General features: G+C 38.8%; 1 long non-coding RNA gene across 1 annotated transcript in view; it reads left to right on the top strand.

Moving 5' to 3' along the window:
* The window catches only part of LOC128850420 (uncharacterized), a 99,493-nt gene that overhangs the window by 62,977 nt on the left and 9,144 nt on the right, over positions 1 to 27,372 (top strand). Inside the window, exon 2 of the long non-coding RNA XR_008447846.1 lies at positions 15,561 to 15,869. This is a non-coding gene — a long non-coding RNA (uncharacterized LOC128850420). The remainder of the gene's footprint in view (positions 1 to 15,560; positions 15,870 to 27,372) is intronic.

Raw genomic sequence — 27,372 nt, 5'->3', positions numbered from 1 at the left:
ACAAAGGATCAAGTCCTCTTCCAGCCTAGTGGACTTCCCTGGCAATTTTTGGATAGATTCTACTCTTGCTGTTTGTAGGTTATTCTTGGGATACAAGCTGCAGACACTTACAGCATCCCCTCCTAGTGAAGTAACAGTTAGTTTAGTGGTTCTCCTACCATGGATGATTAGTAACTTCTGTTCTCCATTCTAGAATATCCTAATTCTAGCTTTGAGATTAAGTAGAAAAGCATTTTCTTTCATTTGTGCATTAGGTTTCAATTTTCCTAGTGTCATACAAAGAGATGATGCACTCACTAAAAATTTCCTAGAACCAGTTTTAATTGGGAAAGCAGTATTCAGGGATAGACCCCAAATCTTGATTTTATATTCAAAATAGGAGTTAGTCAGTAGTGATGATATGGTGTCGTTGGTGTTTCCCAACGTGAAAGCTGACAGAAGATAAAGGAAGAGTGGTTGAAAGGTGAATAAGCCAGCTCAGGCTGAGACCAAACTAAAGTCATTTAGAGCTAAAGCTAATGTCACTAGAGCTAAAGTCATTAATGACTTATGAAAGCTGAAAAGTAAAAGACTCATCAGTCAGGTGCTGGTGGCCATGGTTTCCACCCTTTTAAAGCAGCGTATAGCTGAAAAATGGTTTCTATGTTGATATCCACTTTCTATCCATCCTGTTCCTTTCCCTTGGCTTCTAGGGTTTCCTCCAGATCTTCTTCAGCCCCACCAATGCTGATGATTGATCTGATGAGCCCAGCTGGGTCTGGCTGGCTATACCCAGGAGTACAGTCATGTTTCAACCCTTTGCTGCTTAGAGCTTGGTTTTCAGCAGAGGTTATTTGCATGACTTGCCCATAGGAAGCTCTTGCCTCACCAATTCATCAGCTGCATTAGAGCTGTTGCAGGATTATTCCCTCAGGTAGTGGTTATGGCTCATTTGTCAGTCTGAATTTAAATACCAGTGGTGTAAAGAATCTTTCAGTATTTACGCTGTGCCATGTTGAAGGGCAAGCCATCAGTTAATCTGCATCAAAGAATGGACCTTTATAAAACCCAGATACTGAAGGACAGCTGTCTCTGTGAATGGGCGCTGAGCCTTTCTCATTGACTCTAATCTCATTCCTTCAGACTGACTAAAAGCTTTTAATTGTGTGTCTCCTACAGTGTCTGAGAGGACCTAGGCATATCCTGTCCCTGGGCAAGCTGACAGAGGTCTGAGCCGGTTGCCTGAGGACTGATGGTTGAGGGTGACATCAATAACTTTTTGACCCTTGCAGGTGGTCCACTATGGCCAGGAGTAAGGGTCACTGATATGCCTGACTGCAGTAGTACAAGATACGTTTAATATTGACAGGCTTGTTTCAGAATATAAGTTTTCTTGAAAATCCCTTAGGATTCTACTGATGTTTTATGAGTTTAAGTCCTCACAGGCAGAAAAAAAAAAAAAAGTTAGGGAACAAGGTAATTTAGAGATTAATTGCTAATAGTGTGATACTTGACAGTAGCAAATAAATAGTTTGCTTTATATCTCCCTGCTTGCCTGACTAACTACACAAATACAGGGAAACCTTCTAATAATGTGTAATATCTAGGGAGATGGCATTTTACTGGGACTGCACAGCTCAGATAAACCCAGGCTTACCTTTCAATACAGAACATCTCTGCTGTCTCTTCTTATTGCAAAGTGTAAACTCATTTAAACCAGAATCTACCCACCAAGTATTCTATGGCCTCATGCAATAATTCCTGTACCATGTACCATGTCCTGTGAAGCCCTGGCCAGTCAACAAAAATCCCCCTCCGGAGAGGATGTTCCCTTTGCAATTTCAGCCTGCAGGGTGGATGATAGAAAATACTGTGATCTTCTCTGCAAATATGGGCCGAGATCCTGCAAACAGATGCACGTACGGAGACAAGAACATGTACCAAAAAAATACTCTCTTCATGGAGTGTGAACCAAAATGATTTTCATAGATTTAAGCTTTCTTGTGATTACAGCTTCAGGCCCCTGTTTGCACTACTCAAGTTCACTCACTCTCTGTCCTTAAAAAAAAAAGGCAAAGGAGAACATTCATCTAGCACTGACTCACCAGCACAAAGTACTATTATTCACTGAAAACTCTGCCAAGCATTGATATTTAAAAATATAGAGGTATAGTCCAATTGAAAGAAAAATGTGATGCAATTACTTCTTCTACTTGAGTTAGGTGCACAAGTCTGTAGAGAGAGTTTTAAATATCAACATTGCAGCAATGGGTGTTTCAGTGGAAGAAAGCTTTGATGACCCTTTATTAGGGCTGTACTTCTGACATTAGTATTTCTAGATACTCCTCAAAGTGATGGAAGGTGCATGAGATATGAGGGTGTCCTGCTTTTTCAGGAAGGAACTGGTGCCCCTACTGCTCACAAAGGCAGCGCACTGGTACTAGCCACAAACGTGCTCACCCAGATGCCCTGCCAGCTGGGAAAAAAAGGCGTTAAGGAGCAGCTGTCAAGCTACAAAGGAAACGGTGGTTCTTAGACTGGGAGAAATAAAAATTGTTAATAAAACCCCAGCAAAAAAAACAGCTCTTCCAGAATTCCTGACTCACGTCCTTGAAACTCTTTCAGCATTTTTGGCTTTATAGATTGAGGTCAATTTATTATTCAGCCACTGCCTACATGAAATGAACTGAAAAAAAGTTAATTCATTTCTCCTAGCCTTGCCAGGAATCCTTCTGGTCAGGCTCAGCCGGGGGCAGATGCAGCAGCGTCCCTGATGTCAGGAGGGAGGGAAGGCTGTACGATTTTGGTGGTGTTAATTGAAGTGAGGCAGCCCCCTTGGTGCTCCCCGGTAAATCTGCTCGAGTCAGCCGAGAGGCTGTTAGCAGTTGAGTTTGCACATCGAGGCCCGGATTTTGGCAGGTACCCTCTATTGCAAATATTAGTAGTTAAGCATCTAACTACTCACTTGCATGTATAATTCAGGCAGATGCATGTATAATTCAGGGAATTCGTTATCCAAGAGACTTTCTAATTTCTGTTCCCTGTGGTGTCCACGAGGACAAAATTATGGACACTTTTTTCCTTTATTTCTGGTGGTGAAAAATGTGCTGCAAGGAAACAATGTTGGGATGAAGCCCATGTGAAAATCTGTTCCCCAGTGTTTCAGTATACAAATGTAGACGTTAATATAATGCTCTGTTTTCAAACCTTGGAGCCTGATTCACTACTGCATTACACCAATATGAAATCAATCATGTTGTGCTGATACACAACTGGATTAACCCAGAGGTGAATGAAGCTTATTGTTTGCAAGTGCCACTTGCCAAAGCGAAAACTATCCGTTAAGAAAAAAATACCCTTGCCCTCTATACAGAATTTGGAATTTTAATGGCTAAAATGTGAATAAGATTGTTAGATGGCATTTCTATATCCTTTGTTTGTAGAGTATAAAATTTCCAGAATATGACGAAGAATATACACAAGTCCTAGCCAGGTCATAATTTAGCATAAAATAAAACAAGACATTTAATCCTGGGAAAAAAATGAGAATGGCAGAACTATCAAACTATGTGTGCAATTTCCTTGTGCTCAAATTGCATTTTCTCCCTTCAGTGTTATACGGAACAGGGTCTTGCCCTCTAGATTAGAGACTTTTGCATTAGAGGAAACTAGGTTATGTCTTCCACTGTCAGAGATAGAAATTATGAGCTGGAGTGCATTTTAGCCAGTCACTCTGAAAAATGTTAGCCCAAGGGGGTAATAATTAGAACTGTTTTTGTCAGGTGACTGCATTTTAAGCAGTGATGTGTCTAAGAATCTAGCTGAGGATTTAAATATAAATATAATTTTTTTTTTCAGTCAACACGGTTGCCAGGATTATTTTTATTTCAGGTTTTGTTGTTTTGGGGTTTTTTTTAATTTCAGAAGTAAGCACTGTTAAGAAATTATCTACTAAAATGTAATACTGCTTAGCATTATGGTGACCTGATAATATTATTTCCTTCAGAAACCAATAATTCAGTCCAGTCTGTGAAGTTCATATGTAAAGTGATAAACTAGCCCATTATTTTTTGTATTATCAAGCACGTGTACATAGAAAATGTGTGCATATAAACAGTATCTTGTGATTCTTTCCCCTAATGTAATGGACTTAATTCACTCTAAGAAAATAAGCACTGAGCAAGAGAAGATACCAGAATTAGTGTCCTAATGATAAATAGCTCCACTTTTCTTTAGAAAATGGTGTGTGTTTCTGTTCATTGCCCCTAGATGAAGGGACAAGCAGGACCAGATTCCAGGGTGGGTAGTTGTTTTCAGGTCAAACTTGAGTTTGAAGTGATGAACTGGTACTAAAGTCAGAAGTTGTAATCCGAAGGGTGGGAGTGAATGGCTCCTGTTCGGGCAGGAGTGTCTACCCACGCAGAGCAATGCTCAGGGCTGAAAGCTTGGCGTACTCATCATGAAATTCCCCCAATGCAGGAAGGACTAGAAACAGCTTCATTTCTTTTGTTAATCATTTACATAAAGACAGAAGTGCTTTAATTGATGGCAAGAGCTTTGTTCTTGTTTTAATAAAACCTCACAGTCTTTGATTACCAAACTTTCTCCTGAATAATTCATTTACTTCCCCTTTTTCCATCTTGTGGGTATTTAAGAAGTTGTGCTGACGTGAAGACAGCTCCTAGCCTGGAACTGCTCTCTGCTAGAGCTAGCGGAGAGGATTTAATGATATCGCTGGCTCTGTGCCAGGCTGTAAATATTGCACATCAGTTCTAAAAGTGGGATCAACTAGGAGACCGGCCTGGAGAAAACAAATCTGAAACCATGGCCTGTAGGTTTTTATCACTTGAGAAATTCCAATCCCACAGGCCCTGCCAGCGTGAACTTTACAGCTTCACTTCATAAGACAGAATGGTGAAATTCCCCAGCTCAGTGTAGAAACATTCATAACATTCCGCCCCGCCCCTCACCCAAAAAATATACATACTAAAATAAGATTTTAAAAACCTAAAAAGTTGCTAAGTAGTAGATAACTCATTTCAAAAGCCATGGAGGAGATGTGAAGTCTAGACTGTGTCTGTATATTTCAGCATACCTCTCCTGCCCGCAGAACCAGGATTCAGCTCATTCCTAAATAACGTGCATGGGTCAAATCCTTTTTGCGTTAATCCAAGGAACAGACCTATTGGTTTCAATAGGTTTCTTGTTTGCTTAGAATGAACAAAATTTGCCTTTACATTATTTCTATAGATGGGTAAAGATTTACTGTATTACATTTGATATAGTCAATTAATTATATTCCCATTTTACATAGTAAGGCATGGGGTTTATATTCATTATTTATTTAGAATCAGCATTATTAATTAATTTCTGAATCATTTGCAAATTAGCTAAACAAACTAAATCTATACTTAAATATGCACACACAACATAAGTATTTTTATTACTAAAAGCAAACAAGAAACCCACCTTTGGGATTTAGGCAAACTACTATTTAGTTTCATGTTTTGTTTTTAAAATACATTAACAGCATCCTACTCCTAAATCTTTATTTGCTGATGTTTATAAATCTGCTTCCTCATACAAAGACATACAGACAATTTAAATATGAATGCTTTTCCTTCCTTTCTTCTCTTTTTAAATAAGTGCTATGATAGACCTACCAAGGTTAATATTTGTCCTTGCACCTTCAATGAATCCATGGTAAGAATGGTTTTTATTGCTCTGCCATAGCTAAAATTGCTTAGTCCATGCTATCTATAAGACACATCATTTTTCAAAGGAAACTTCCAGGTTTCATCAAAAAAGAGCATATCACACCCGATGCAAAGTGAATGAGTATTAAAATAGAGGGAACATATAACAAACCACTTTCGCAGAAATAATCTCACGTTTTATAAAAGACAATAAATCCTTTGTTTAGGAAAACGTAAAAAATGCTAGACTGCGTCCCCTGGAAGCTTAAGTGGTTTTTTTTTTTCTATTAATCCCAAGCAATTTTAATTACGTGAATAAATGTACTTACATGCATATAGCTGTTGAAAAAGTTCTTATTTTGGTCAAGGGATTTTAATAGGAGATGTTAAGTTTCTGTCTTGAATGTTGACTTTTCGGAAAGGAACAAGGTGAGACACACAAGGTTTCTGTCGGAAAAGTCAAATTTTGTCCATTGTTTTGGACTAAGGTATGCAAATCTATGGTATGCTGATGGAAAATATCCCTGTCAGGGTTTTCAACCTTTATGTCGGTCCACTCTTTGGCACTACAGTACAACCAGTCAACAGGTGCACTGAAGATTCACATCAGCCTCATTTCATTCATGCGTTCAATAACAAGTTAATTCTTGAAAGAAATTAGTTTGGTATCTGTAATTTTAGTGGGATTTTTAGTCTATTTGTAGGAGTTTCTGAAACTTGCCATGTCCTGGCACGGACACAAAGTCATGTCCTCACTGCAACTTTCTCTCTGGAGATGGAAGGCAAGGAAGGGGTTTACTGAAAGAGCTACAGCTTTGTTCTGGAGGATTTTCTGCCCCAGAAATTCTGCTATCTTCTACAGGCCATATTCCTGGCCCAGGATCATCTGCTGTGATCCAAATTATGCTCCTCTTATGAACAAGTTTACTGAATGTATATCGATGTTTTGGTACATTATAAGAAAGTGTTATTTTGTTATGTCTAGCTACTACCCATAGCTGGAACACCTTCTAAGCATAGTCAAAGCAGTTTATGTCTTCAGAGAACTTCAAAACAATCAGTGTCCTTGCAAAACACTTACTAGGCATTTAACATTATCTTTACAGGACACAGAGCAAAATGTTTCCCGGTTTATCTGCAATGGGAGTCAAGACACAGACAGATATTTGTGTCACTCTAATTGTGTGATTGTTGTCAGCTAGAAACTAGAAGTAGTTCCCTCTCTATGTCAGCCAGAGGTTTAGGATAGATAAATTATTCTTTAGTCTCTACAGCAGACCCTGAGTTAACTCACCTTTTTGAGGAGTTTGAGTTGCACCACTGACTCCATGCCGAAACAAGTGAGGAGTGTTTACACATTTCCACACTCTTGCAAATGCCATCTTCCAGCAAAGGACTATTAACAGGCAGGATGGCAATCTCCAACCACTCTACATTTTTTGCCAAGGGAATATACTTAAGTTCTTACTGTCAGCATTCAAGAAAAAACACCGATGTCTTCCCTGTCCTACAGGTCCTTCTGTATCTCTCTGTAGGCTTATTATCAATGATTTTAAGTTGTTTTCATCAACGATCTTACCAAAAACTCCCTCATGCTCTGTATCTCTAGTCAGCTCTTCACACCCAACAGTATTACTGATACCCATGTGTTTGTAATTCACTGATACTTCCTGGGTGACTCCCTTGCATTAGTAGAAATCTACATTGAACACAAAGTAAAATTGAAGTGCGTGTACTCCTTTTGCTGGTCACAGCTCAGAAACTGGTTTCTCTCACTGAGTTCCTTTTGCTGTCCTACAGACCTACCCTATAGTACTTGAAGGGGTATAGAAGCTTTAAGAAACAACTCTTCTCCATAATGAAAAGGTTTCATTTCAGCCATAGCTTTAACAATAGGCCAGTCTTCAGTTTCAGGAGGCTGTACTTCTTTTTAGTAAAATTAACATTAACTACACTTCTATTTTTTCCCCTTCTTTCCACACATACATGAATTCAAACGAGGCTTCACATTCTTATTTGTCCAGTTATCATACTAACCTATTTTCTGATGTATACAACTTGTACAAATTTAAAAAGATGCTGCTGAAATGTAATCCCCCTTTAAGGGTTCTTAGGCCTTTATAAATTGAAGGTACGTGCCAAGACTTTTTGTCAGTTTTCTCATAGCAAAGACTTCGGTACTTGCTCTGTATGGGGGAAAAAAAAAAAACAGTAAATAAATAAATGCCCAGATGCTCACAATTAATACTACCCTAACAACCAGTGTGTGCCCAATTAAAGACATTAGCTAAAGAATAAAGTTGCCTTGTCAAGGTTGTTATGAGAGTGAGTTAAAACCCCATGCTACTATTATGAGAAATGCAGTCATTTGTACATCAGGGGGTGTTAAGCTGGCAAGTACTTTAGGATCTACTGGGATGAGAGGTGCTGTAATTGAGAAAACACTGAAAAATGAGGCAAATGTGAGATTCGCAAGGAAAAGAGAGGTGATTTGCTTGCCGATGTGAAGAGACTGTCATGAATTGTGCCTTCTAACATATAAACAGAAAGTGAAGTAAGAACTAAATTGGTATAAGTATGCAAAAGCGCCCTCCTAGTGACTGCAGTGAACTTTTTCATCACTTGTTACACTAAAAGAGAAGGCTTGACAGAAAAAAAAGTAGAGTTTGGCCATCCCAGAAAAATGGGCTGTTGCAGAAAAATGTTCAGATATGATTCTTCACAAACTGCACTGCTCTGAGCAGGAGCCACATTTCTTATCGCTGGGGAAAAAAAAAAAAAAAAAAACTATTTTCTTAACTGAAGTCATGATTAAGCAGTCAGAAGAAAGTCTATCTTGAAGAAGTTTGTGAAAAGTGGAAGTGATACGTCCTTGTGATCCTACAGCTCTTCTCAAACTGGCATACCTCAGCAGCTGGTTTTGTGAGTTCAGGTTCAGGTTTCAACAGAAGGTAGCAAAGAATTTCAGATGGTGAATGTGTGCTTTCATTACACAGAATTGGTTGTTGTGAACTTTGTGATGGTTCGTTGTAGCATGGAAGGCATGGGGGGCTTAACGTCTTTTCAGAAGCAAAGTATGACCTTGCTTGAACTTGCTTTAATCCTAGAGGTAGTTTGATACCTAAGTATTTCTAAGTCCTGGCCTTTACTAATGTTAACAGAGGTTAGGCTTCTGTGAACTCATCTACTTGGAACAGATTTCCAAAATATTTTAAAAGAATACACAGGAAAATATATAAAAATAGTAAAGAAAGTGTAACTTAAGATTTCATTCTACTTTGGGTGGTGTATTCTTCAACTCAGGCACCTCACATTTACTGATCCTTATTTATGAGTCTACACATAATACACTAAATAAATCATGATTGACCCCTTCCATGTGATTTATGGCTTTTTTGCACCTGTTGATTTTAAACTTTGACCGCCATGACATTCAAGATCACCATCGACAGAAATACAGTTGAATTTTGTTAAATGGTCTGAAAGCCATACCCAAAATCTTTGACTCCTAGTTTACATCTATGACCTGGTCTTTTTCACTGTTAGGTAGCAGACCCATCAACAACAATCTGCTATGTCATTCTTACATTCATTGCTAAATTTCTTAAAAAGTCCGGCTAGTAATCCTTTACAGATAAGCCTGAGTTACAGTGCTATGAGAAGGACGAATGACCGCCTGTCTTCCAAATGCCCCAAAGGGGAAAGTTATTCCAAAATATTCAGGTTACAGACCTTTATACAACCACAGGATCTGGGCTTCTGTCTCTTCGTTTCCATCCACTTTGAAACTATCATGCAGTGCTTTGTTCTATTAGTGATTTTCACAGGACTAGGGAAGAATACGAGTCTGGTCAAAAGAGGTCACAGTGACAGAATGAAGTTATGGACTTGGCATGAGCAACTAAGTTAGTGAGAGAGAATGTCACTCTGCTTTCCTTTTGCTCTTGACACTGCTTTAACATCAGAGAAGTGTTCCTTATCTGTGCCATGGTGTTCAGTGAGAAGTAAAATGTAGCAGAAAATCTCCCTTTCATTCCCTTAGATTCCATATATCCATTTTTTTTGGTTGGTTGTTTTGTTGTTTTGGTTTTTTTTTTAAATTAAATAAGAGTCATTTAGGCAGAGAAGCACGTGGTTTTTCTTTTCTGTTTATAATGGGAGCTTTGTGCTACTTTTGGATTTCTTCTTGCAATGTTACTAAGGTGAACTATTAAAGAGAAGCCTCTGATGATGCTGTGAAGCTTCAGCTCATGATACCTCTGAGACTAAGCATCTCACAAGACTCACATAGGACTGGCTGGGTACAGGCAAACAAGACTTCTAACAATCTAAATACATATAATTCGAAGATGTTTGTCAAATGAATATACAGCCTCAAACTCAAAGGTTTATGCAAATCATCAACTCTCAGGAACCACAAAGAAACACTAATAGCTAACACACTCACTCATGATGTCTAGTGGTGCATCTTGTTCTTACACTGAAGCATCTGTAAGATTCAGTGGATCACCGCTTTGATTTAGGATGTCAATACTTATGTTCCCTTTTATTTGTTGCTGACTAGTATGATCTAAAATAACAAAACCTGGCATAGGCATTCTGCATCTGGTCCTTCTCTACCCAGCTGTCTTCATTTCAGCCAGAACTTAAAAATAACAAAAACAACTTTTCTTTAAAAGGACATGTTAGCTGTTTTGACTCTATATACGGTTGCTTTTTGGGTTGCTTTAATCTAGTGGATAAGGTCAGCTAGATCCTGAGTCTGTATATTTTAGTTGAAAAGTACTCATAATTTGTGTTGTGTTCAAACAACTATGCACAAACTCTGCACTGTGCCGACGACAGTAGTTTATCTGCAATTCTCTTTCTGCTGTTGTGTTATCCCAACATTTTTTCAGGTTATTGTTTTATGTAAGTTTGACTCCATAGTGTTTTTCTTGGCTGTGTGAGAGGTAACTATCCAGGAAGCAGAGCCTTACTCCAGGACCTCAGCTGACATTATAGAAGAAGCTGAAACAAAAGTACTGCAGTCAAGAAAACAGAACCGTACTTGTTGGATCTGCAGAATAAATCCTTGAATGGTCCCAGTTGAAGACCTGTATTAGAACATATATATAAATATGAGAAACCTGTTGAGATATGGACTGGTTATTCCATAAGCCTCTAGGCTTCTAAAAGAGACAATCCTCACAGTGAAGCATATATTCTTCAAAAATAATCTTCAGAATATCTAGTAACAAAGCTAAAAATCCCTCAGAACCTATGGAAATCTCCATTTAATATCTAAACCTAGTGTCTGGTTCTGGGTGAAGCAGTTATTCCAACTCCAACTGTATAAAACCATGATTCTAAATCAGATGAAGGGTACTGGTGCCCAAACCCTTAATGGGCTTTTTTAAATAGTACGGCAAAACAGATGGGTTTTAGTTTGGAAGAGAAGGTGTCACTTTTCTTTTTTTTTCAAATTTTGCTGATAAAATCTTAAGAAACCTTTTTATCCCATAAAAGGTTCTGTTTTCATACATGCTCTTCATGCTTTCAAACAGGACAGTGTGGAAGTTGTGGTACTTCAGCTCATAGGAAGCACTTAAAACATCCAAAGCTGCCTCTGAAATGAGCTTTCAAGAGCAAGAAGTTTTTCTAGTCCCATTTCAATTTTTCTTGAGGAAAGTGCTCTTTTATTAACACCCTCACCTTTCCTGAAGCGGGTAAAAATGACCTCCGTAATCTCATGGGAAAGTGAGCATTCTCCCAAAGCTTTGGAAGACATAGGAAAGAACAGTGCTTCTTGCCAAGAATAAAATTGAGCAAGTCTGAAATGTTTAGAGCTCCTGATTAAACCTTCAGTGGTATGTTTCTCTTAGACAAAGCATTTGTCATAAGTAGCATGTCTGCTAGAGTATGATTTATGCCACTGGACTGAAATTGGCTGAATAATTTATGCTGTTTATTGTTCAGTAAAGATTTTTCAAAAAAAGTAGAACAAACAGTGTGAAAAAATGGGAGATAGACAAAAGTATATATTTAGGAATGTTGGTAGTCTTAAGGAAAAAAAAGTTATTTTCTGCATTTAAAGTTAATAAAGTGAATCTAAGGGGAAAGCACACCTTACCATACGGACAATTCTAATGGGTGAACATTGTCAGCATTTTCAATGAAACCAATTGGCTAAGAAAAGCTGCCAAATAGGTGTGAAATGAGGTGAAATTACTAGGGAAACACTTTCTTTTAAGGTACTTTGCTTTGTTCCTTGCAGTGCCTTGCAGCAAAAAATTTAATTTAAATACTGAAAATGGAAAGGCAGCTATATTGATTTAAATTTGCTAAGAAAGTCTCAGAATCTATTTCCTGTTTCTCAGAATAAGTACATAATGTATATATAAAGATGTACATGTGAAAATAGATATTACATATATAATACCTTCAACTTTTCTACTCTTTATGTGTGAATCACAGTTTGTTAGAACCTACCACTATGTGTATTAGCATAAAACACGTAAGTTGAATTGTCAGTTTATAAAATTTTCAGAATGTATGATTATGGTTCTGCTCTTACTCTAAATTTTTACACAGCTTGTATGATTTATTTTATCTGTTGAAACACTGGTTTTATGTTAACACATTTTTTTTCCTTTTTTAACACATAAATTTAATATCCCAAGCCTATTGCAGAGGCAGACTTGCAGACAAAAGGATGGATGGATGGGTGGGTGGATGGATAGATGAGTGTGCAGGGTGGGGGGAGAAGAAAAAGCATGTGGCTCAGTTCAGCTGAAAGTATTTCACTGATAACTCACTGTATACTGTGGATAAAAATATTTGAGATGTTTACAGGCTGCATAATATATAAGTTTGACATATTAAAGCAGACTCCTATCAGCTGCTCAGTAACCATTCCAGTGAAACTCCTTAAAAGAAATCAAGCAAAATCACAGCCACCAGTCTGCTGTGCTGTTTCTAATTTGAAGGCAAATTCATCTCTGACACACAGCAGATTCCATGCAGGTGGAAGCAAGCCCCTCACTGCTCCTCTCTCTGCCAGTCAAATTATGTCATCAGTGAAGGATCACTGGTTTTTAATGATACGGTGGCCTCCATACTGAGAAGCAGGTCCTCGCAGAGCAATATGCATAGCCAATAAAATGGCTGTCACCAAATTACAATTGACACTTAACATCACTAAATCTGCAGTGTAATTCCTTGTGACAGTTGTGTAGGTATATTAGAAGAAAATAATTTACTTCAAACTCAGCATGTAAGACACATTTTCCTGAGTGTAATTCATGTCACATTTACAGTAGCCAAAGCAAGCAGTCTTGAGGCAACCTTAATCTGGGAAGAGATCATAGATACTAACATGTTCATTGAAGTATGATTATTTATGCGTGCAATAAACAAAGCTAGAGCAGTTGTTCATCGTAGGTTTTAATTGTTATTGGGGATTTTAATTGTTATTGGGTTTTAAATGAATATTAGCCTCTTTTGCTTTAGGGATTAAGAAAACTATAAATACAAAGCAACATTTCAAATGGAAAAATGGCATCAGCTGGAAACATCTTGATGTTTTTCTGGGCCAGAAGCCAAATATGAGAATATAGTTCCTCACTTCCCTTTCTCGACCTCCCTATGCAATCCATCGCTGTATTTGGATTTTAATATCTGCATGCATAAGCGTGTGTTACAGCATGGTATGCAAGTTTAGCTCCAGAGATGCTAATAGACACAGGGAGCATCAGCACTGCAGTGAACTTCTACACCTCTTCTTCCTCTGGGTGATAGTGTTGTTGAACAAAAGGTTGGAGAGACAATAACACTTTCCTCCAGCTTACCTGTTTTGATACATTCACCCAGAGCAGATTTGCGGGCAGAACTTGTTCCATCCTTATAAGCATATATAAATGTGACAGAGTTAAAGGTCTTCGCTCCTCAGGATGAAGTGGTTTGAATGCCTGGCGAAATGGGACTGCAAAAAATTCATTCCAACTTTGTCTCCAGGCAATTCACCTTTGGCCCAGTGATGATATGAGTCTTTCTGCTGATGGGGAAGGTATAATAAGTCAGGTCAGGCAGTCTTTGGCAGGCAAAGGACTATTTGTTAGCAGAACGAAGCAGGTGTAGCATTTTGTGAGAGATTAGCTCATCCCAGCATAAGAATTACCTTACTGGAAGCCCTCAAGGTTACTCATGAAATATATGAGGTGGGTGCTCGTTCTGCAAACAGCCCCTGTGTACAGGTAAACAGGTTTATTTTAAAAAATCAAACATAAGAATATGAATTAACAGGTGTGAATTTTCCCCTTCTTACACACCAGCTGAAAAACTGCCTCCGAATGAAAAGGATGCCGAGGTCTCAAGTTTGCAGGGCTGCCCTCCTATGCTGCAATGCATCAGACCAACACAAAGCTGTCCCTCTTGTGCCATCCTTTCCTTTACAAACCATTAGACAAAGATTGAACAGCAGTGCTCAGGCCTTCTGCTACTTCACCCCATCTATGAAAAGTTCATCAGAAAAACAAGGCAAAAAAAACCCCAAAAAATGATGCAGAATGCAAAACTCCCCCATCTTTTCCAAACAAGGCTGAACAAACACCTGATCTTTCATCAGCTTCTCAGAATCATAGAATCATAGAACCATTAAATGATCTGGGCTGGAAGAGACCTTAGAGCTCATCCAATTCTAAACTCCTGCCATAGGCAGAGATACCTTCCACTGGATCTGGTTGCCCAAAGTCCCATCCAGCCTGGCCTTGAACATCTCCAGGGATGGGACGTCCATGGCTTCTCAGGGCAACCTGATTTAATGTAAGGTGCCTCTGCCCATGGCAGAAGAATTGAAACTTAGCACATCTCCCATGAGTAACTGTGGGTAGGAAAAGGCTCACTATAGCGAAAGTAGAAGCTTGCTGCTGCTTCTGCTCCAACGCTATGTCAGTGCAGACACCAGGCATCCTCAGGATAGCTGTGGTTGGAAACCCTTTGGAGTACACCTGATCAGCAAAGATGACCCAGGAATATTGTCAGCAGCAATTAACCCTTGAGCACCACAGTGTCAGCAGAGGAGTGATTAGATTTTAGTTTTACTTCTTAGGACTGCGGCTTTCTGAGCTCCTAGAAACCATATGAGAGCAATTCCATACAGGGCAGTGGTTTACTTTAGGCATCCTAGCAATAGCATGTGATTCCTACATTCCAGTGTGGCCACTTTGGTGCTGCAGCCTGACATGGTTGTCAGCGTAGGCAGCAAAATAGAGGACTCCATGTGTTTTGAAATTAGAAAACAGTATGGGATATGGTGGTAAATTATTTTTTCTGTCTAGACGGGCAAGTCTGCTTCAGGAAATATTGCTTTTTCCTGTCTCTGGAAAGACCTGGTTCCATGGTACTCCAAGAAGAGGTAGAGTGGTGGCTTGACCTTGAAGTTTTAGTTTTCCTTCCAGCAAATCACTGGAACAATTTGACAATGTGGATTCTGAAAACAATTTAAGTGGCACATAACTACAAGTAATGTCAGTTTGCAGAAAGTAATCCTGAGCCTCTCAAAGTCAATGCCCACTGGGAGCCAGATGTGGTAACTTCTGTGGAATATTGCATACCAGTGGAGGCTCTCTCTAATTTGCTGCCTTTGTTGTGTTGAACACAATGCCTCATTGTATTTAAGATTTCATTATAACCCTTATTTCACAGCTGGATCCACAAACTATCTATGAGCACCTCTTTGGAGCTTTTATAATTCAAATAAGTCAATGCTCCGTAATTTAACCAGTTTATCAGAGCAGCTGAGAAACCACAAGTGGTATTGAATCCAGTACACAGAAGTGTCCAAGTGATACAAGAAGGTGAATTTCATTATTCGTTTGAATGCAGTTTGAAAATTTCCTTTCACAGAGGTTGCACTGGAAAGACTTTTGCAAGTGGAACTGTTTGTGGATAACAACACTAAAGACATATGCTCAGCACTGGCACTGAAGAGGCTGTCATCAAGGTGAGAAGGCCAAAAAAAGAGCTGTGGAAGCACATCCCTACTTGGACGTCTATTTATTTGCATGCCTATGGACTAAACACAGGTGTGAAGAGGGAGCTGGAAATGACATAAAGGGAAACAAAAAGGGACAGCAACATGAACAAGTACCTGGAGAATCCACCCAGAACTCATCACTATAAAGGCAGAAGAATATTGTGAGCCAAAGAAAGACGGTAAGTGTAATTCCACCTGAATAATTTAGCAGTCAGTAATGAAATGCTCTTCAGCAATAACTGAAGAACTTGGACCATATCCTTAATAAACTTGTTATAAAATATTACAATCCAGTTTAGAAAACACATATGCCTCTTTTTATTGGCATAGGTTTATGGATATCCTGGCAAACACAAGCAAAGTGGTGCAAAGGCTTAGCTGACAGCAGGTGGAATCTAAACTCTCTGTCTTCCCATGCTGCCAGATAGGGTCGTATCATATCTGCTTTCCAACCTGAGCTGATTCATCACACAACACATGGCCTATTACCTCTTTACCTCCCGAGCCTCATTGGTAGAATTTCTGCCCTGAAGGTATCTTCTTCAGTTGTTGAGAACTGAAATGTGCAAGCGAAACTTGGGAAATCTCTGGTGGGAAAACTCTGGGTTTTGATTATCGTTGGCTGTCAGAGATAGTTTACTCTGTGTATATATGTATACACAGTGTCATTTCTTCTCCAGCACTAATTTGCCTATTTAAAAAATCATTTAATTCCATAAATGTTCTATTGAATCCATTGTTTACACAGAACGTCTGAGCCACACCTTCAGTCTTGGTAAAACTTGTCCCACATTACCCCCTTAGCCAGTATAACACCTTTCCACCTCCCTCTTATGTAAGTGTGTTTTCTTTGCAGCTTGCTATGCACAACTGGACCTCTATGAAAATCAAACTGCTCCAACATGAGCTCCTATTCTTATACAAGTTGAAATATGGATTCTGGGTGGGTGTTTTAACCTGCAGTTTCTCTACCTTGAACCGTTCCCTCTACTTCACTTTGAGTTAGTTACAGCAAATGCCTTGCATTGGAATGCTCAGTTTCTATAACCAGGGCCTGGAAATTGAAAAGCTGGACTGAATTCCTAACCGTTCTGTGGCTGTTTCTCCTAAAAATAACAACATGTCCTATTGGACAGAACTTTCACATCATTGAGGGAAATGGCACCATTTCCCAGAAGATGTTGAAAACTTGCCAGAGACATGGTACTCAATAGAGTAAGATTTTGGAAAACAGGGGAATGTAGCCAAATTAGCATTAGAAAAGTTTATGTTTCTGCTCACTCTCACAGGATATAGGGAACAAGCAAATTATGTCCCTCTATATAGTTTCAGGGTCATAAGTTTTACTTCATCTCCAAAACTTCTCTGCAAGATCACACTAGTTCTTCTGCCTCCACAGTCAGACCTGGACATAGCAAAGCCCACTAATCCTACCAGTTCTACAAGTCATACTAGTCTTATTAGCAGCCTATGTTATCCCTGCTCAGCCCTACAGTTCTGCTTCATCAAGAAGTCTTTAAAATAGATATATATAGATATATATATATAGATATATAGATATATATAGATATATAGATAATATATATATCAGAACAGATTTTAAAGACCAATCATCTGATTCATCAGATACCACAGGAAAAATAGACTTAAGTGCAACTTGCAGAACCAAAGTAAGATCCTGCCAGGCAAACTGACAGATCTTTTGGAAAAGATCCCTTACTCATTTGGACAAAGGAAATTAGATACATCACAACTAACTAGGCATTAACAAAGTACCAGATAGTGACATGTAAAAATCATTGGGGAAGCTGGAGGGACTGGATTTGTTTTAAGAAACACTGCTCTCTGCTCAGTTCCAAGACTAAAATGATTTAAACTGCATTATCATTTTGGAGGGAAGTTGTTACTGAAGTTTCTCAAGATTTTTTCTTAGGAACAAGCTTACTTAAAATGCTCACGAAAGTTTAGAGAAAAATTTGTTGTATGGTAATAATAGATGGTTTGGTGGCAACTTCAATACAGAGGGAGAATTACGATAAATTTCCATGCCCCTGCAGGCTGCAGTAAGAATAATGGGATGAAATATGGCAGAAGAAGTTATGTGGTCACAGATTTTGGTGCTTTCACTACACCCCAAAAGACTATGTTTGGGGAAAAAAATAGAGCCTCTTGTTGAGGTTTATGTACACTAGACAAAAATTCTGTATACTTTATACTGGTTGTATTTTGACAAAATATTCCTGCATTCTTCTCGGGGGGGCTGTATTGCAGTAATAAGTGGCACTGATTGTGCCCTGGAGAGAGGCAGAGAGAGGAGCAAAGCCAGCATTTGGCCTCTGCCATTCCAGTTCTCTTCGCAACTCACTGCAATCTGCAGTGCATTTTCAAAATTCAGAAACTGTCATTCCAGCAGCAATGGATAAAGGTTCTTTATACTCTTTCTCTCATCCTACTGGGTTCCCACATTAGCACAAGCTGGAATTTGGCACAGAGGGGCTGCTTTTTGCAGAGATGCCTACATCTATTTTAGGAACATCTGCTGTAATAAAAAAGTGTGTCACATGCTCTGTGACATGCCACATAATTCTCATGTGGCAAATAATATAAAATAAATCTGACAAAACTAATAAACTACAGCAATGCCAGGAATAATAATCAATAATGTAACTCTGCTTTTAAGGGATGAAACACGAAGGTCACATTGTGGCTAATTGCAAACATTGCAACCCAAAACATCACAGCTCATTGTGAGACTATAATTTTAACTTCATGCTCAGTCAGATCACATCAATGGTATGAGACTCAGTGACCTTCTGCTAGTTGGCCAAGATCTCAAAAAATAGGCCAATGTAGCCATCATTATACCTTCTAGTGTGGTGGCTATTAAGGCTTCTTTTTTTCTGAGGAGTCATCAGGCAATAATTGCTATTTGAAACTACATCACAAGGAAGTGAATTCTGGTATCTGACAATGAATGCAAATATTTGACTTAAGCACATTAAAAGCAATTTAATAATTAGGCATATATCGGAGGTGACATATGTTAGAGGATGCTTTAAGATGTGTATGTAAAGAAAATTCTGAGAGCAGGTTTCCAAGAAGTAACACTGCAGAAGAAATGGATGCAATTTCGTGTCTTGGATCCTCTTGGCCTATCTTAAAATCTTGGGGAGGCAGTTCAGCAAACAGAAAATGCTACCAGAATCTGTATGCACTCAACATAATAAATATTAGATGAACAATGCACCTATGTTTCTGTCTTTCACCCCTGTGACCTCTCTGACCCATTAGAAAAAATAAAGTCAAGTCATATTTTCCTTCAGTTTTTACAGAATGTGCTCTGTACAGTATGGGCATAAGGGTTAGCATATATCTAATAGATAGCTGAATGTGTCAGATAGATGAATCAGCCTTCTGTGACCTGATGCTATACTGAATTATTAGATTATATGATATAAAATGTTCAGACATACAAGGAGTTTTTGACTATTCCATAGTAGCAGCAAAGAATAAAAGTCTTTTGTCAATACTACCATCTGCAAAAAAACCTAAATAAATAAATAAAAATGGGAACCATGCAGTGTATTCTTATTATTTTGTTGCATTCTACCTAGAGAATGGAAAGCATTAGTTACATGGTGCATGTCTTTTAAAGTTTCCCATAAAATAGGTCCACACTGTGATGCCAGAAACATCATGATTAATTTTTACTGTTTTAATTTTCTCTTCTGCTACCCATTAGGAAGTCAGGAAGACAACATAGTAACTTGTCATCTAGTAAAAGACTGGCCAATTAATGCTACAGGCTGTTTGTATACAATTGCGTGTCTTGAAGGTAACCTTTGCGATAACCTTTTTAGCAAGAAAACATTCTGTGCCTGAGCATCATGTTCTGGATTCATTTATGCCATCAGCTTTATATCTCACAGCAAAACTCCATGGTGGAGTGGGAACCCACAAGCCTGCTTGCAGAGCAGATAAACATATTAATACTCAGCTGTAAGGAAATATTTATCAGAGGGAATGGGTGCAACATAGATGACTGAAACTCCAGGAAGACCAAGGCAAAAACATTGGCCGGGCAAGTAACCTCTTTGTGCAAGCATGTCTTGCACTTCCCTCCACTCTGCTGGTGCTGGATCATACTCGCTGCTGAGCATTTCACTCCTATTCCAACAAAATCTTGATGTCTGCCCAGCCTTAAGAAAGGAAGAAGGCCTGGTAAAGTCAATAGGCTGATATTTGTGTGTTAAAATGTAGCCTGTAAGACTTAAAGCTGGTTATAAAATAAAGTATAGTTTAAATCATGCAACTGGATGTGTGCCTTAACCTTCTCAAGTGAAAAATAGGAAATGAAATAACTTTATTATGAAATAGCTGACACAACAGACTGCAGTGGATATGGCAGCTCCAGATTCCTCTTACATGACATAGTGGGGATCTACCTTCGAACTCTCAAATAGCTGGAGTGATGGGGAGCAGGAGAAGTGTGTTCCACTTAGTGATGCTTAATGTAAAATTTGTTCCTATAACTCACACAATCTTACTATAGGGATCTTACTTGCTGTGGTGTAAAAATCATTCAAAGTCTTAACAATAACAAAAAATTATAATATAATCCCAAGAGATAGTTGTCTTCAGTTCTCTGTCAGAGTATCCAAACTGGTACAAAAAAGATTTTAAAGGCCATTTCAGATAGTGCAAAAGAATGCCGCTGGTAGGTGGGGATGAAGATGGAATATTTAACATTCATTCCTGACAGAAAGTCTCTGGGAAGTGCAGGAAATCCTCAGGCATATTTTTTTTTTTTAATTACAGAGAAAATGAACAGATTTCCTCTTAATCTCATCCAGACTTTTCAAAATCCATTTTTTTTTTTTGTCTCTTTCTTTTTCTAATAATTTTAGAATTGATTAGTCTTATTGCTCTTTCCTGCCAGTCTTGCTCTTCCTTTCTATTGTGGAAGAGATCTTTGTGTGACGCAGGTAGTGCCCCGAGTGTTTGATCTTTGACCTCCACTCAGAGACTATTTTATGTAGAAAAGCCCTGTGATTATTGCCATTACTTTCTTTAACCTACTTTTTCACCTTGAAGTGTAAAGGGTCACAGCTAGGGCCTGGCTCTTATTACAGTCTTTAGATGAAGCATATACTATGAAAAGAACTCTGTTTTTATTTCTTAGGAATTATGGCTTTCATGCCTTTGAATTCCATGAAGATAATTACTGTTTTGGCCACCTTTTTGTCCGATATTTGATGCTGCTGAGTGGAATAAATTACCTATCTAACAAGGAGGGTTAATTGGTAGTTGCAAGCCAATGTGCATGCTCTCTGCTAACTCCCTTATTATTTTTCTTAAACCTTCACATGAACTATCGCCCCGCAGACCGCCTTGTTGTTTTAACCCTTCCCCTCATAATAGCAGCTGCGGATGACTATTTAATTTCGATTATCCTAAACTAGACAAGGGTTTAAAACATTTATGTGCCCATAACTATGGGATTCGTAATCATCTGAGCCTGTTGTGTTGTCTGTAGAGAGAAGAGAGGGAGACTTCAGAGAACTAAATATTTTCTTTGGGTTATTTCAAATAGTGGCTCACCACCTGTATGGTGACAAGCAACAAGTATGTTACATTACTATTATTATTATTATTAATAATAATAATAATAATAACCACTATTAAATAAGTGGAACTAAAAGTTCTACACAGTGCCAACTTTTACAGATAATTTTTTAGCATGACTGGAAGCATTTTAGGAGTGTAGCTCCAGACAAAATGACCTAAAGCATCTTGGTAAATGCCTTGAAAAATAAGATACATACATCACAAAATGTTTTCAGGGTGCAGGCTGCTACCCGAGTGGCTGACATCATTATCTAATATTTCCATATTTTAGCAAGCACCCACTACAGGAAGGGCAGATGGTCAGCAGTGGTTTCATGCTGCATAAAATGAAAAATGCCCCACGCCTGGGTGTTCTAATAACCATGATATTATTATAACAATTACAGCATTTAATATACGAGATTAGTCCTTCTGATAGCACCATTAGCCATCACTATACCCTGTAATAGATGGCTTCATCTTTGTTATGACATGATCTTTCCTACTGTTTATTGACTTTTCAATGCAAGGGGGAGGGAACATTCCCAGCCCCCCAAACCTTTAAGAAGCTACTGTAAAGCTGTGGTTTTATTCTCAGCTGGAATGTTTAGAAACGCTCAGAGCTAAATACCTCGGTGTACTGCTTAAACACCAACAACAGCCTTATGGGGCCTTGCCCGACTTTAAACACATCTTTTTTTGTTGAGAATATTGCATTCTGCCACAATTCTGTAGGCTAACCCTGGGCTCGCATTAAATATACCAGCTTCATTGAAGCTTACTGAGTTGGACTGAGTCGCTTTTTGTTTTATTCTCTCTTTACTTCACCCCCGACTGAGACTGGACAGCCTTTCTTCTAGTGGAGCGTGCTTTAAAGCATCCCAAAAGAAGGGAAGGGGGTGGAGTGGCTGGGGGAGGGGGGCAGCCTGGTTCATAAGGAAACCAAAAGGTGCAGCTTAGGCCCATAATTAGTCTTGATCCTTAGAGTCTAAAATACTTTAACGCCAGGTTTCTGATTGCAGCACTGCAAAGTGGATTTGGGAATGCAGAAAAGTAATTAGGTCTGTGCATTGAAGTGTGGAGAGCATTTAAAAGTGAATGGGTGGTTACTACATTCTTGGCAGGCTGTTTTTTATCTTTTCATGCTCCGCTGTTGTTAGAGATGATGGGTTTATTGCAGTTTTAGCACTTCGGAGGTGGCTGTGTTTTTCTTAACCGAGCCTTTCACTTTCTGTCTCTTAGAGGAATACTCGCTGTAGAAGGAAGAAGAGCGAAGAAAATGTGAAATCATAAAAATAACGTCAGCCTGAAATCCCCCAAAATATTGTTTTAGGGAGAAGAACAAGCAAGAATAAACCACAGCCCTGCAACAGGCCACTTGCAAAGAATTCGGGTTTAATTAATGACTCATTGAGTATAGAACCAGCTGGAGACAATGGTCACCCCAAGGAGAAGAAAAACAAAACATTTGGTTCTCTGGCGGGGTATTTTCACATTATCTTCTGTACAAACCACCAGCCTGAATGGGCTGGAACCATCAACCTGCTTACAGCTCCTAACTGGTTTCCCTACGTGGATAAAACCAGCATACAAACAGTGGGATAACATATAGGAATTAGCAGCAAAGGTGGCTACATGCCCATTACAATTCTTAATAATGCACATTATTAAATATATATACACTTGAAGTAACAATTTATACTTTTTCTTGTTGAATGTATAATTTTACATTGGCAGGTGAAATTTCCATAGAAGACGATTGTTGCTGGCCTGAAATCATAAAAAGTTTGTATTAAAAAAAAAAACAAACAAACAACTTCCAAGAATATGAGAGGAACCTGCATGTTTCTGAGGGTGGAAGTAGTTTCATTGGCTCTCTGTGCTCTAACTGCAGACTGCGGCATTAAAAAGCTGTGACAGAAATATGAAGAAATACTGTGCCATAGAAAAATACAGGAAGGTTGCTTATTAGCTCAGAGAAATTGCCTAAAATATTGGGAAGGATCAGCAGAAGTATAAGGAAAAGAACACATGGAAAGTGTACAATAGAAATCTGATAAACAGATAACCTTGGGGTACCATAATTGTATTTTTTATGAGATTATTATTTTTAACTGATTCAGTTCTCTTTGTCAGGGACTCAGCTGGGTTTTGAAAGATATTTTGGGGTTATTTTCTTTCTTTTCTTAATCAGTTTTTAACTGATCTAGTCTTTTACTTCTATTCAGGTCACCTAAAAAATTTCATTTCATCTTTTGGGTTCACTAGATATTTATTCGCATAAAAGCTTTGTTTCGTTTCCAGATAAGCTTTAAAAGGGGATATAGTATATTTTTCTTCTCTTTGCTCTGATGCCTGGGAAATGTTTGTATTTTAGCTGGCACTTTCAGGTAAGTCTAGTTGTTTGAGAGGTCTCTCATGTCTGTGCATGAATGGTCTTCAGCTCTTGCAGGATGTACCTACTATCACTAATGCCTGTGGTAGGAGGAAAAACAATGCTCTTTCAAACATGCCATAAAAGGCATGCCATAAAAGGCATAAAAGGCATTCAAGGAAAAAAAGACCTCTGTGTGATACTGGGTTTGCACATGTTTGCTGAGTAGGTTTTAGCTTTATAAAACCAATGTTGGTTACAGAAAATCAAGATCTGTCTCCTACCTCTGGGGGCCAAACTATCGACACCAAAGATCTTAGTATGTTCTGGAGAATGGGATGAAAGGGAGTTATTATTGTCCATTTGGAATTAATGTCACTTGTCAGGACATCTCAGTTAGCGTGGCTTTAAGACCCCTGGAAGACACTGGATGAACTTTTGCTGGATGACATTGGAAAATTATTTTCCTGGTGCATTTGAAATCTGCATGTCTGAGGTTCTTCTGCACTTCTTACTATTGATTGCATGTCTGAATCCTTTATATAACTTCTGCATTGTACATATTACTTCCAGAAACACTGAGCCTCATGAAACAAGTTCCAGGAATGACATTTTAAGTGCTGGTGAAACAATCGTGACACAACACTTCCTGCTCTGAAACATCAGTTTTTGAAATACTCTGCCTGAAAGAGATGCAGAAATGACAGTAAAACATGAGGAGATATAGCAATGTTCCACCAGTTCCTGAAATTTAGTAAAGCACAGAAAGCATCTGCCTGGCAGTCACGGAGGAGAGCGGATTGTGCTCAGAGCCAGGGTACCTGTGCTTTGCAGAGAAAAACTGACTGCCCTTAAAGTTCCTCATTGTCCTTTTGAAGCTTGACATTATATTCATTGGCTACATTTCAGCCTTGTCCTTTCAGAAAAGGAGTAGGCGAGTCTGTTTGTACATACCTAAGTCAGAGCTTTTGAGTTTTCAGCTATTTCCCATTTTAAACATAAATGAATGAAAGTTTTGAGAACCACCATTGCAAACTGAATTTTCTTGGTCTCTGAACTTCAACTTCATGCAAATAATGTCCTGTTGCTGTGGTATGGAAAGTCGGATGAGATTCAGAGGTGTCTGTGAGTACCTGGTACTCCAAACAGCCAAAGCAGGACCAGTAGTAGCAGCAGCAGCAGGTAGAGTAGTAATAACAGTATCAGAGCAGCAACACTTGTCACTTTTCATAGTATCATAGAATAGTTTGGGTTGGAAGAGACCTTAAAGATCATCTAGTTCCAACCACCTTGTGATGGGCAGGGACACATCCCACCAGATCAGGCTGCCCAAGGCCCCATTCAACATGGTCTTGAACTGTTTTTCTTATTTCTTAGTGCACTACATGTAGGTGCAACAAGTATTTTTTATCTATTAAGTTGTTAGCAGCACAGTGGTCTTGCCCAGCTGTGATTTGATCAGGAAGAAGTTGATACAAATTACAGTCCTGGCATCATCAGCTCCCTGAGTCATGGGAGTTGAGGGCTTTTAGACACAGGTGTGTTGGAGAGAGGGAGGAATGTGGTAATGAATCAACATGAAGGATGTGCTGAGATCTGTGTTCCTTGGTCATACGGTAGTGATCTGTGCACCAGGATGGAAGACCTCTTTCACAGCTCTGGGGACAAGCCTGGGTGTTCTTTGCAATGGGGTTACACATGGAAAGAGACAAAGACAACTGTGCAAGCAGGCTGAAAGTGTACGCCCATCAAAGGCAAAGGCCTGGGAGTAAAGCAACTGAAAAAGACAGCAGTCATGGAGGGGGAAATGACCATTTGTTCCTTACACCAATCTGCGTGATGCAGTATGTGTGAAAACTCACTTGAGAGTCTCCAAGCAGACCACTGGTAAAATCTAAGAGCACGTCAGCCTTTCTGTCCCATGACAGCTCACACCTCCAGAGGCCACAAAGGCCCAGCAGAAATGGGTGAGAAGGCAGTTCAGCACTTCAGTAGAGCTGAAAGCCAGTTCCCTTGGCTGACTGACACTCTGTTGTTACTGATGTTTGAGTTTAGTACGGGGAAAAGGAATTAAGAGGGACAGTTTGCTAAAATGGCAAGAAGGAAAAAAAGACAGCAAAGGAACAGTGTTGAAGAAAACATGCTTTACGCTGTACTGGAGGTATGCATCCCTGCTTTGTTTCCATTTATTCCCACTGTTGGGATGAAGGTGTGCGTGTCTGTCTTGGCATTGTTTGCAAGGTTCTAGATCAAGTCTCATCCCCCTTTATAGAAATATAGAAAGGGAGTTAATGTGTCGAAGCAAATCAAAGAGTGCTTCCACAGCGCTCTGTGCCTATCCTGACAGGCCAGGCTCCCTACAAGTGGTGTATCGCAGTGATTTTACACCAACTTCGGTACACAGCAGGCATCGAAGTCCCCCTCGGTGACTCTGGCTGTGGATGCCAATGTCCCAAACACAATTTTTTGCAGGGCTCTGAACCAACAGCCTGAGTCCGATTTCAACTTATGTTTAGCGCTAGATCAGCTGGAGCCGAATCCCAACTCCCAGCACTGCTAACACTGGAAGAATCAAGCAGTGCGTCTGTGTTTCGCAGGGGCAGCCTCTTTGTTTTTAAGGAGCCATATGTTTTGCATTATATACAGCAAGTTATAGAATTGCTAAAATAATTTATCATTTTCTTTTAAGTTCAGAATTAAAATGTCTTACAAAGAAAATTTATTGTGCTAATTTAACTTTTATATGACACAAAACGTGACTGCAAGATAATATTTTTGTATTAATTGCACATTTGTACGTAAATATTATTTTGCAACCAGGTGGTTCAGAAAAATGTTCAGTTTTAAATTGCTCAGTGTATTTATTTATAGATTTTTTTTTAATTGTGGCATCTGTTAAAAAAAAGAGTGATGTTAAAATAAAATAGTTTTGGGAATGGTAAACTCTTTAGAGTGATGGCTAATTAAGGAAATTTAATCTATTATACTCACAATAACAATCATACGGTTCAAAATATTTGAAAACCTCCTTAGCATATGTAAACTCTGAATTTTTTTGAAATAAAAACATTAGGAAAGGGAAAATATTTTGTTATGTTATTTTATGTCAGTGTAGAAGTTACATTTGTAGTGGGGTCAAAATAGAGCTAATACATCCAAGAAGCCATGAGTTTCCCGTAATTAAAGAACTCCCCTAACCATCTAGGCAGGAATCCTAAAAATTATTGTTATTTCTTTGTGCAACTTCATAGATTTGCCTGAAACTACCATAATCATGACAGATTGGTCGCCCTTGCAAATTCTGTTATAGCATCAATTGAATATCTTCCACAAAATGATCGTCGTCAGATAATAGTAACCCAAAAATCTGAAAATAAAAAAAGAATATATCTTTCCACTCTTTCTTTTAGCTATTTCTTCAACCTGACAGTTGAAAGAAAATCGAGTTTCATTGATGACTGTCATTAGCCTAGGATGGCTAGATTGCAGTTTTGTGACAAGTTTCAGAGAAGTCCCCAAGAGAACTTCTATTTTCGCTAAGATGCAGAACCTGAAAAAATATCTTCTCACTCTTTTTATTTTCTATCCCTGCTCGGCAACTCTCCGAGTCCCACGAGAATTTCTCTGGTTTCTTCTGTCAAAATCTCGGGAATCTGCTCTTCTTTGCCTTTTCTGACTTCCTCACATTCAGGGTGCTATAT

Source organism: Cuculus canorus, chromosome Z (assembly GCF_017976375.1).
Source record: "Cuculus canorus isolate bCucCan1 chromosome Z, bCucCan1.pri, whole genome shotgun sequence".
NCBI lineage: Eukaryota > Metazoa > Chordata > Aves > Cuculiformes > Cuculidae > Cuculus > Cuculus canorus.
This window is presented reverse-complemented; position numbering and strand designations above follow the sequence as displayed.